Source organism: Nipponia nippon, unplaced genomic scaffold (genome assembly GCF_047370975.1).
Source record: "Nipponia nippon isolate SJK-2023a ecotype South Korea unplaced genomic scaffold, ASM4737097v1 scaffold_8, whole genome shotgun sequence".
Classification (NCBI taxonomy): Eukaryota; Metazoa; Chordata; class Aves; order Pelecaniformes; family Threskiornithidae; genus Nipponia; species Nipponia nippon.
This window is the reverse complement of record NW_028262402.1, coordinates 22,414,486-22,425,194: the sequence shown is the minus strand read 5'-3', so window position 1 is coordinate 22,425,194 and position 10,709 is coordinate 22,414,486.

The window sequence follows — 10,709 nt, the reverse complement described above, 5'->3', positions numbered from 1 at the left end:
GAAGAAAAGGTCACCAGAACCAAACCTGGTATTCAAACTTTTGAATAAGGTAAACCAGAAAGAAATTGTTATTGACGGGTAGCTCAGTCTTGCCATCTTAACTTCCCCACTTGCTCAGTTAAAGTGCAAGTAGCTAATGATAGCCACAGTGATATGTAGAGAGGTTGCCAATAATGCTCTGTTTTGAAGGTGTCCCAGTCTTAACAGATGGTAGTTGTGTAAAGTGGGGTGCTAGATTTATCCCGAATTTCCTTGCAGCAGTTCTTTTGGCTGCAGTTTTTGTATCAAAGTCAGCTCCAGCTTCCATTAGTGGAAGCATATGTGCTGTAGAGCTGTCATGGTGTATTCCTAAATGAAAGCAAGTTTCTAGTAGCATTCCCACTCACTTCAATAGGAGCTCAGCAAGGTCAGCCAGGCTGCTCAAAACAGCAACCGTGCAAGAAGAGAACTCCTGACTGCCACAAAAAGCAAAATAGACAAAAAGTACGCACTCTGGGTGATTCTAATGTCACATACCTAAGAGAGCAGATCAAGCTGTTGCAAAAGTCTCAGGATATTTTAAACTGATTTATTCAGAAGGCAAACACCATGAATAACTGACAAGCATATTTCATAGACTCATAGAATCGTTTAGGTTGGAAAAGACCTTTAAGATCATCAAGTCCACTCGTTAACCTAAGCACTGCCAAGTCCACCACTGAACCATGTCCCTAAGTGCCACATCTACACGTCTTTTAAGTACCTCCAGGGATGGGGACTCAACCACTTCCCTGGGCAGCCTGTTCCAGTGCTTGACAACCCTTTCGGTGAAGAAATTTTTCCTGATATCCAATGTAAACCTCCCCTGGTGCAATTTGAGGCCATTTCCTCTTGTTCTATCGCTTGTTACTTGGGAGAAGAGACCGACAGCCACCTTGCTACAACCTCCTTTCAGGTAGCTGTAGAGAGTGATAAGGTCTCCCTCAGCCTCCTTTCCTCCAGGCTAAACAACCGCAGCTCCCTCAGCTGCTCCTCATAAGACTTGCTCTCTAGACCGTTCACCAGCCTTGTTGCCCTTCTTTGGACATGCTCCAGCAACCTCGATGTCCTTCTTGTAGTGAGGGGCCCAAAACTGAACACAGTACTTGAGGTGCAGCCTCATCAGTGCCAAGTACAGGGGGACGATCGCTTCCCTAGTCCTGCTGGCCACACTATTTCTGATACAACCCAGGATGCTATTGGCTTTCTTGGCCACCTGGGCACATTGCCGGCTCATATTCAGCTGGCTGTCGACCAACAGCTTCAGGTCCTTTTCTGCAAGGCAGGTCTCCAGCCACTCTTCCCCAAGCCTGTAGCATTGCATGGGGTTGTTGTGACCCAAGTGCAGGACCTGGCACTGAGCCTTGTTGAACCTCATACAGTTGGCCTCAGCCCCTTGATCCAGCCTGTCCAGATCCCTCTGTAGAGCCTCCCTACCCTCCAGCAGATCAACACTCCCACCCAACTTGGTGTCACCTGCAACCTTACTGAGGGAGCACTTGATCCCCTCGTCCAGATCCTTGATAAAGATATTAAACAGAACTGGCCGCAATACTGAGTGCTGGGGATCACCACCTGTGACCGGCTGCCAACTGGATTTAACTCCATTTACCACAACTCTTTGGGCCTGGCCATCCAGCCAGTTTTTTACCCAGCAAAGAGTATGTACATCCAAGCCATGAGCAGCCAGTTTCTCCAGGAGAATGCTGTGGGAAACAGTGTCAAAGGCTTTACTACACTCCAGGTAGGCAACATCCACAGCCTTTCCCTCATCCACTAAGTGGGTCACCTTGTCATAGAAGGAGATCAGGTTAGTCAAGCAGGACCTGCCTTTCATGAACCCATGATGACTGGGCCCGATCCCCTGGTTGTCCTGTACGTGCTGTGTGATGGCACTGAGGCTGATCTGCTCCACAACCTTCCCCGGCACTGAGGTCAGATTGACAGGCCTGTAGTTCCCCAGATCCTCCTTCTGGCCCTTCTTGTAGATGGGCATCACATTTGCTAACCTCCAGTCAACTGGGACCTCCCCGGTTATCCAGGACTCCTGACAGATGATTGAAAGTGGCTTGGTGAGCACGTCCGCCAGCTCCCTCAGTACCCTTGGGTGGATCCTATCCAGCCCCAGAGACTTGTGTGTTTCAACGTGGTGTAGCAGGTCGCTAACCATTTCCCCTTGGATTATGGGGGGTTCATTCTGTTCCTTCTTGGCCTTGTTTAGGCCATGATTCATAAATGGCCAAAATGAAAGCCGTGATAATATTGATCAAAGATGGTAGCAAAATAAGGACATGCCAAACTGTTTTGCTTTATTTTCCTCCTGAAGAATACTACATGTGTACAAATTTCAAGCTTCCTTAAGGAATCTTTCAGGCAAAGCTTTTCTTAAACAACCCCTCCATTTGTCTTCCTCCATCAAGATAAATATTTTCTCCTTGTTCTTAAGGGAAACCTTCGCCCTCACTGGGAGTCTTGCAATGTGACAAGCCTGCATAATCCACTGTATGAGAAGATCTCCAATATTATTTGCATGATATTGAGCAGTGTAAGATGACAATTCAGGCAGAGGTATTTGAAAAATCTCAGAGAGTAGATTTTCTTGTTTTTCAAGCACAGTAGGCTTGCAATGAGCCAAAAACAGATGACAGCATTAACATTTAGATGAATAGTGAAGGTGCTCCAGTAATGGAATGAGGGTAAGGTATGCAAGGAATGAACAATTTGTAATAATTTTTGTTTGTTTCTCAGAAGATGAGACAATATGGAAGACAGAATACAAACATGCTTCCACAGGCAAATTACTCCTCTATTTTCAAACAACGCATTATTTGCCATACATGCATATTTATAAAAAAAGAAGCCTAGAGATTCAAAGTACTATTTTGAGTTCTATTTTCTTATGTGTTCACAATAACATGTAGATTAAAAAAGAAAATCATTCTCTGTGGATGTCCTAGCTTTTCATTCTAATCATGCTTAGCAGAATAGGTAGCAACCCTTAGTTGCTGCTATAGCTGTTGATAGACATTATTGAAAACAGACCACCATGCAAAATAACATACTATGTTTTGATAGAGTCATGTACATAATGTCTTTAGGTATTCAGAAAAAAACCAAACCAAAACGCAAAGCAGTTCAGTGTTTTACACAGCAGACCTTAAGAAGGCAAACCCTTTAATAAAAATCTACCCATGTGTTTAAGGACTGGAACCACGATTCAGATGGTTGAAACTCCTAGCTGGCCTCAAGCTTCCTCTGCTGACTTGACCAGGACACTTAGTGTCACTTCAGTTGCCTTTGAAAAAGCAGATCATCTCTGTCTTCATATTTGGGTGTTATGAGGGATAATGTTCCAAACCTTTTCGATGGGGTGTTCTGATACTGTCATGGTGATAACATTGAAAGGTGCACAGTACTAGGTGGAAATGAATGTTCCCCCTTCACCTATACTCATAGCATGGCCACTATGACTATGGGGAGCCATTTAACTCCATCTGGCTGCACTGCATTCTTCATATCCATGGCTCAGGCAAAGGCCACAGGAGTGTGAGACCCAACAGGTAAGCTGCTTCTGTGCTTCCTCTCATTCAAACCATGCCTCATGAGTCACCCATGGCTCAGGAAAGAGCAGGTCATTCTGGGACAACCTCTTCTTCCTTTGGGAGTCAGCGTTTAGTCAGCAATGGAGGCAGGGTTGCTGAGACAAGAAGCAAACCCTGTGCTCTTATATGGAGAGTCCCATATGAATGGGACTTCCAGTGAATGCCACCAGGTTAGCTGAATAATGAAAGTGTTAAAAAAAGTCTAATGGCATCTGTTGACAAAATACACTGAAGTGGGCAGCAATCTTGTTTAAGCATTGCTGAAAACTGACATTAAGAAGACGGATGCCCCAGGTGTGGAGATCAGATCTTGAGGAAAGAGTGCTTGCCCTGACACAGAGATCTAGCATTGCCTCTGCAAATCATTTAGCCATCCTAAAATGAACTGACACCATTAGTAGGTAAGCATCCAGGCATGGAGCCCAGGCTCCCTCTACAGAAGAGCGGCTGTCAGAGCACCTGAGCTTGCCTCTTGCCCATCATCATGCTGGATAGATGGATATCTCTCTCACATGACATTGCTGAGGCTGTGGCCACCCTGCATTGCTTATCCAACATGTGGCAGCAGTATCCTAGGTACTCTGGAAAGCATGCTGCAGGACTACATGTGATTGCAAAGATTATGGAAGGAACAGACAAACATTTGGGTGATGTCTAGGCATTGTGAGAAATGCAAGTGGTGGTATTAGAATCATCTCAGGCAGGACAGGGCAGATGACTTTCCTTATCTATCATTTTTCACTCTGGGACAATATTGCTATCATCTTAGCAACAGAAAGATAATATCTTTTTTACACATTGTAATAACAGGCCTGTCTCTTTTCCTTGCAGTATGAATGCACAATGCCTGTCCTCCGCCACTGCCATCCCAGCAGACACCACTTCAACCCCAGCAATCCAGGTTACAAGCATAAAACCCATTGCTGCAGCCCACACTGCAGCCTGCCAAGCAAGCCCCAGCCCAGCACAATGCAGTGCAGCCACTAGTCCTACAGGGGCAGCAGCCATTTCACCAAGGAAAACTCCCAGGGGTCCAGCAACAGCTGCTGTCTGCCAGAAGACAACAGCAGGTAGTTTTCATATATATAGGCCCATTGAAATTGGTCCTTTCTTTTGCCTTGACAGGTCTCTGAACAGGCTCTGCACTACAGGTAGTTTGCCAGACTTGTTCCTGCACTTTGACTCACTGAAATAGCATTTATTTCCATTGGGAATAGTAGTGGCCAGATTCTTACCAGAGCTGGAAATGGCAGGCTGGTGTCAGTGTTTATCTCCGCACCTCTACGCTTTATGGTACCAGTTCAGTCTGGAGAAAGTGTAGTGAACATCAATGGAAATAAGGGAATAATTTTGCTGGTGATGATCATCGTGCAAGTCAGGACAGAACATATCCTCTGAGATCTTTAACTGGAGTAGCTTATGGTCATTTCACTCAGAAAACTGGCTCTGCAGTATCTATGGGTAGATTTTCAGGCTGCCTTATTTAACAGAAACCCACTGACAACTTTGAGGGCTGTGTAAGTTTGGTTCTTGCCCGGTGCAAGACCAGACCTATGTCCTACAGATAAAGGCTGACCTGCAATACCCCTTGCCCTGTGAAGTCTGAGATTTTTGTCTACAGAGGATGGTACTTCAGACACAATGTCATAGCATAATTTTATCTATCTTTGTGCTATCAGCCTCGAAATAAACCCTGTTACCACATGGGTTTATTTCAGGAAATAAAACAATGCAAGCGCTAAAGAAGACCTAGTGTGCTTGGAAGTTTGTGTATTTTTCCAGCTTTATCTGTTGCTCTAGTAACAGATATTACCTTTTTTTTTTTCTCCTACAAACCATGCCTTATTTTTTCTTTACTTTCATTGCTATTGAAAATGTACAAAGAACAGCAGGAGATAGTTTGAAAGAAGATCAGGCAGTGAAAGTGCGCTCTTCATGTAGATATGTTCTTTAGCCAGGCCAAATACATTCCACTGATGCAGTATGTCATTTAACATTTCTTGTCTTTTGCTGTCTGTTAGCTGATTCTCTCTCTATTCAGCAAGTCTTTTCAAGTATGTACGCTGACTGCTTTTTTCTAAACTAATGCAGTTACCAGCACCAAAATATTCAGGGAATTTGGGTCCCAAGGTGAGCATAGATTTTAATGTATAGCTTTCTTAGGTACTGTAACACAATTATGTTTATACCAAAGTTTTGTGGCAACTCTTGGTTGAACTAAATTGTCATATTCTCAGTCAGAACTAAGAATCAGCTGAGGAGATATCTTTTTTTTTTTTTTTCCCCCAGAAACTGTAAGGCAGAAAAGCATCCATCTGTGTAAAAAAATCTATTTGTAAAGGCAAGCCATAAATTCTCTTCAAGTGCCTCAATGCTGTTCTCAGCCGCACCTACATAAATGGTGTAGGCAGACACATCTTTGATATGTCTGCCCCTGCTGATGGGGAGACACAAAGCAGCTCTCTCCCAGGAGCTGAATAGTCACTTTCAGCATATGTGCAGCCCTGAGCTAATACATTTAAATGGCTCTGGCCTGCAGCCAGCAGGGCACACAAGTGAAGCAGACGTGACCATCTATATTCGTCTGTGCCCCTAAAAGTAGAGTCCTGATCATTCTTTCCAGCATCCACAGCGTTGAACACTTGCCAACACCAACAAATTATTCTTTTCTTTTTGCTCTTGATGTACCCAACTGCATATCAATTAGTCCAGCAAGGGGAAGCACAAGAGCCTCTACAACAACCAGTTACTTATTTCCCATGTCTTACTGTCCAATTCTTTCTGCTTTTACTCAGCTGCATCAGATTAATTCACTGATTATTCTTTTTTGTTTTATCTAGCTTTACACTCAGCTGTTTCTTCTGTCCTATGCAGCAAGCCAATGGGTAAGCTTATTTCAATTTTTCTTGTCCTCAAACAATTATCCTTTCAGTGGACATTGCTGCAGGTAAAATTCAGCCTGAATTGAAAGGCTGGTGTAGTCAAACCCATGGCACAGACCTTTATGTACTCCCCTTGTTCAATAATGGCCACTGGGCTTCTGTTTCTAGCAAAATTTGTTTTAAAATTTGTTTCAAAATTTCTGCCAGAATGCCTTTTTCATTCAGTTTTCCCCTAAAACCATAATTTTGTTCAGTGGTGTAACACTTGCCTTGCCTGACTCATGCTCTACTGTCTTTTTACGAGGGTGTCCCTGCAAGGCTTGACATAGGGAGCTCTGAAGAAATGCAGGTGAGTCGTATCTGGGTCTATTCCACTAGAAGGGACATCTGGCTCTACGAGATCATAAGGCAAGACAGCCTGGACTTTTTGAATGTAAATTTCAGTGAAACTGTTCTGTGTATTCACAATCTTCTTTCAATCACAACCAAGGGCTTCATGATCTTTGCAACACATATTTGTGTAGAGGTTACTGTAAGCTTAATGTACATTAAGTTAGATCAAAAATGTTCTTATTGTAAGACTTCCTTACACTATGGAAGCACGAGGCAGAGGACAAATGTAAATAAGAATTGAAGTCCTGCAATCTGGTCATGGAAGAAGCAGGTGTGATAACTGAAAAACTTCATATCTTTCCAAGTGGATACTTACTGTCTTGGAAAAGGACCAGAAAGAATTAATAATCATGACTTTAAAAGCCACACTCAATGGTAATTTTCTCTCTCAAGCCTAAAGTCCACAGTTGAGGGCCATTTTCCATTTCAAGAACCAGGTGTTCACTGGTAACAGGAAATGGCAGGCACTGGTGGTACATCTGGCATGGCCACAGTATAAAGACCCTCCAAATTAGGAAGGAGCACAAGCAACATGCATTTACATCTGGAGAGAATAGCTTCAAGTCCCAGAGACACACATTAGTTCTATGACTGATAGCTGGTGTCTCTGTCACATTACTGGAGGTAAATAGCAGAGGTGTTATGGATCCTAGAGACTTCTGTAGGACAGAGGAGAAGTATGCTCCTTTCTCAATAAACAGGTCTGTCTCAAGGCCTCTATCCTCATGGCTCTACAGACTGTCTCGTGTCATATGCGTCAAGGTATTTCAGCCCACTGTCATCTGGGACATGTAGGGGCAAATGACTCTTAGTTATGGGATAAGAGTGACATGCAATGCTCAAATGCAAATATGAAATTTTGTATATCTTGTGTTGCTTGTGTTGTACAATGGCTTACTGTGAATTTCTGCCCAGCAGAGGTAGGAGATGCACATGGGTGAGACTGGGAAAGGCTGAGGACTAAGACTTGCAGAGATACTTAGGAGAAGAAGGTGAAAGAGGAATGTAACCACACCAGCAAAGGCAAAGTCCAAGGTGAGGAATTTGCTGCTAAGTAAAGCAAAGGGGGATAAAGAGAGCAGGGGTGGGAGAGGGCACCAGGAAATAACACAGGCCCAGTTTTTGCACCCCAGTCAAACCTTTCTTACCTGCAGGCAAGGTTGGAGAAGTTCTCCTCAGCCTGGCTGAAAGTGGCAGAAGAAGGCTCAGCTGCGTCTGCCCCTGGATAGTGTGAGAAAAGGCAACAACAGGTATGTTGAATGTAAACCACAGTTGCAGTTCTGTGTCTGTTATTGAGAGCTACTGGGTTGTTTCATAGGTCTATATCGTAGCAAACAATGGTCTTAGCAAGCTCCTTGATTACACAAGGACTTTGCACTTCTGCAGCTTTTCATAATCTATTTGAACTTCATTCAAGCATTTCTAAACCAAGTACATTGGATAAATCAAAAAATATGTTACAATTGTGTAATACAAGTCTCTTGTGTATTTCTTCTCATCTAACACTTTTCAGAGCACTTGGGAAGTCTTACAGTAGTCTGTCTAGTTATCATTCCCATTCATCCCAGGGGATTATCCTCACGTTATGGGTGTAAAAATCCAAATTCAAAAGGACTTGCTCAAGTGCTTTCAGGTAAGTGATAAGAAACAAGGGAGGTGAAAAGAAACCAGGTGTGAACTCCAGGCTTTAGCCTACAGCTGGTGTCCTAATCACTTTTGGTCATGTTGTGGAAAGGAGGAGTATATTTGCAATATGTAATTATCTTCCTCTACCCCTTTCCAGAGAGAGGAAGAGCTGTTAGGGGAAATTGTAGAGGGAATATGGAGATTTATTTTGCTTTCATTTCCCAGTAGCTCAGTCCTGCAAAGTCATCAGCATATACTGCTTTTGGAAATTAAGATTTATTTAAAGCACTTACTTTGTTAGAGCTCTTCCATGATTAGGAATGTCCAACAAATTTGGGGAAGGAGATGAGGAGTCTGGGATTTCTTTTGCATCATTTATTGCACTGAAGGCTTTCCAGAGAGGAGTGAAGTGAAAGCAAGGCCCAGCAAAACAGTTCCTTATGAAGAGAGCAGAAAGGATCAAATTTGGCAGAAGAGAACAGCCAACAGTAAGAGGCTTTTCAGAAGGAACAGAGTAGCAGGGAAGATACACAGAGCTTAAAAAGCATTCAGGAGGGCGTGTAAAAATGAATGCATCATGCAGTTAGTGCTCCTGCCAAAGTGTGGTATAAAACAAGACAGCTTATTATGGCAGCTCTAAAGACACAGGCAGTACCACTTTGCACAAGTCAGTGCACTAATTTGCTCCTTACTGCCTTCTATCAGATATAGTCTCTGTGATCTACTTCATTGCTGCTTCTTGACTGTATTAAGCTTTTCCTTACATTTTTCTTGCCACTTGTTGGCTTGGATTTGCATGGCAGAAGAGCTTTCAAAGTACCTGCTGGAACATACCACAGTGCCTGGTAATGCTGCAACTTGCTGTAATCTCAGCTGCTGGATTTGCACAGGAATCTGCTAGATCTGTAAATTTGTCTTGTTATAGCACAACCTCCCTCCCCCAACCCCAGACTCTGTTTCACATTCACTGAACAGCTTTTCTCCCTTCTCCTCTCCCTGATATGGGACCTCACTCCCCATCAGCTGCACTGTACCTTTAGGGGAGTGTTATCTTTTAGTCTGGGCAGTAGGTCAAGCACAGCCTTTCCCAGAGCTTGTGAGCACTTGAGCTTTATGACACCATGCTTCAGGGAACCACAATAGCTGCGGGCAACTGGACATACTTTGCTTACAAAGATCTCCCAGCACAGTCACTCAACCATTCTTTTTGTTAGGCAGCACTAACACTCAGCTGTAGGCAAAGTTAAAACAGCACCACAGCCACGTATATTTCCCTGTCCTGGTTTTCTCAGTGCTCCTGATCTTTCTCTGTCCAGGACTTCTCTTTCAGCATGTCATCTCCCCAGATCATGAACAAAAAAAATAGAGGGACTCACTCATCCTTTATCCTCTTCTAGTCCAACTTACAGGCAACTGGCTGGAGAACCCCATCCTTTTGCAGATGCCACATACCTTTATCAGGTGATTCCCTGACTGGTTTCATTAAGTTCTGCCTGTGTAGCAGCTGTCTGGATACCAGAAGTGCTTCTCCTGAAAGAACCTATTCATTGCCTTGCTCATGCATGACAGCTGTGTAAGTCTGTGAATCAAGTTCAGCTTTATGGTACACATGCTTACAGACTACCTGTTTCTTAAAGCCAGGAAATTCCTTTGGGAAGAAGTTAAACCCTCGAGGTAGGGTGAGATGCAGTTTGAGATTAAACAGCTAAACTGATTAAACAGGTAAACTAACGGTTTCATGAAACCAGTTAGAAATTCTTTGCCTTAATCTAAAAGATTCTCTGTAGATAACAAAATAATGACCTGGGAGGTGTCTTTTGCCAGTGGTACATGGATTTTTTTTAAGGGTGACCCTTGTGGATACCTAAGGAGTTTGGATATTGACTATCCATTGATTTAATGGGCTTCAAGTATTGAAACACATTAGAAGCCAAAGGCCTCACAAGACTCTGGCACTCAGTTAGGCCATAACAGTTACATTGAAATAGTTTCCCAGATAAATCTTGGGTATCAGTAAGTTCCAGGGGAGCTACTTTGTTTTGGAAGTGAATGAAGATAAGTGGATGTAAGTTTTCGTGAGAATCTATGTGCAAATAATTAGTTCAGTGCAATTAATCTGTGTATACATTGCTTTTAGACCCTTCAGATTTATTTATCTGAGAAGACAAATCCGGAATTTTGTTCATCT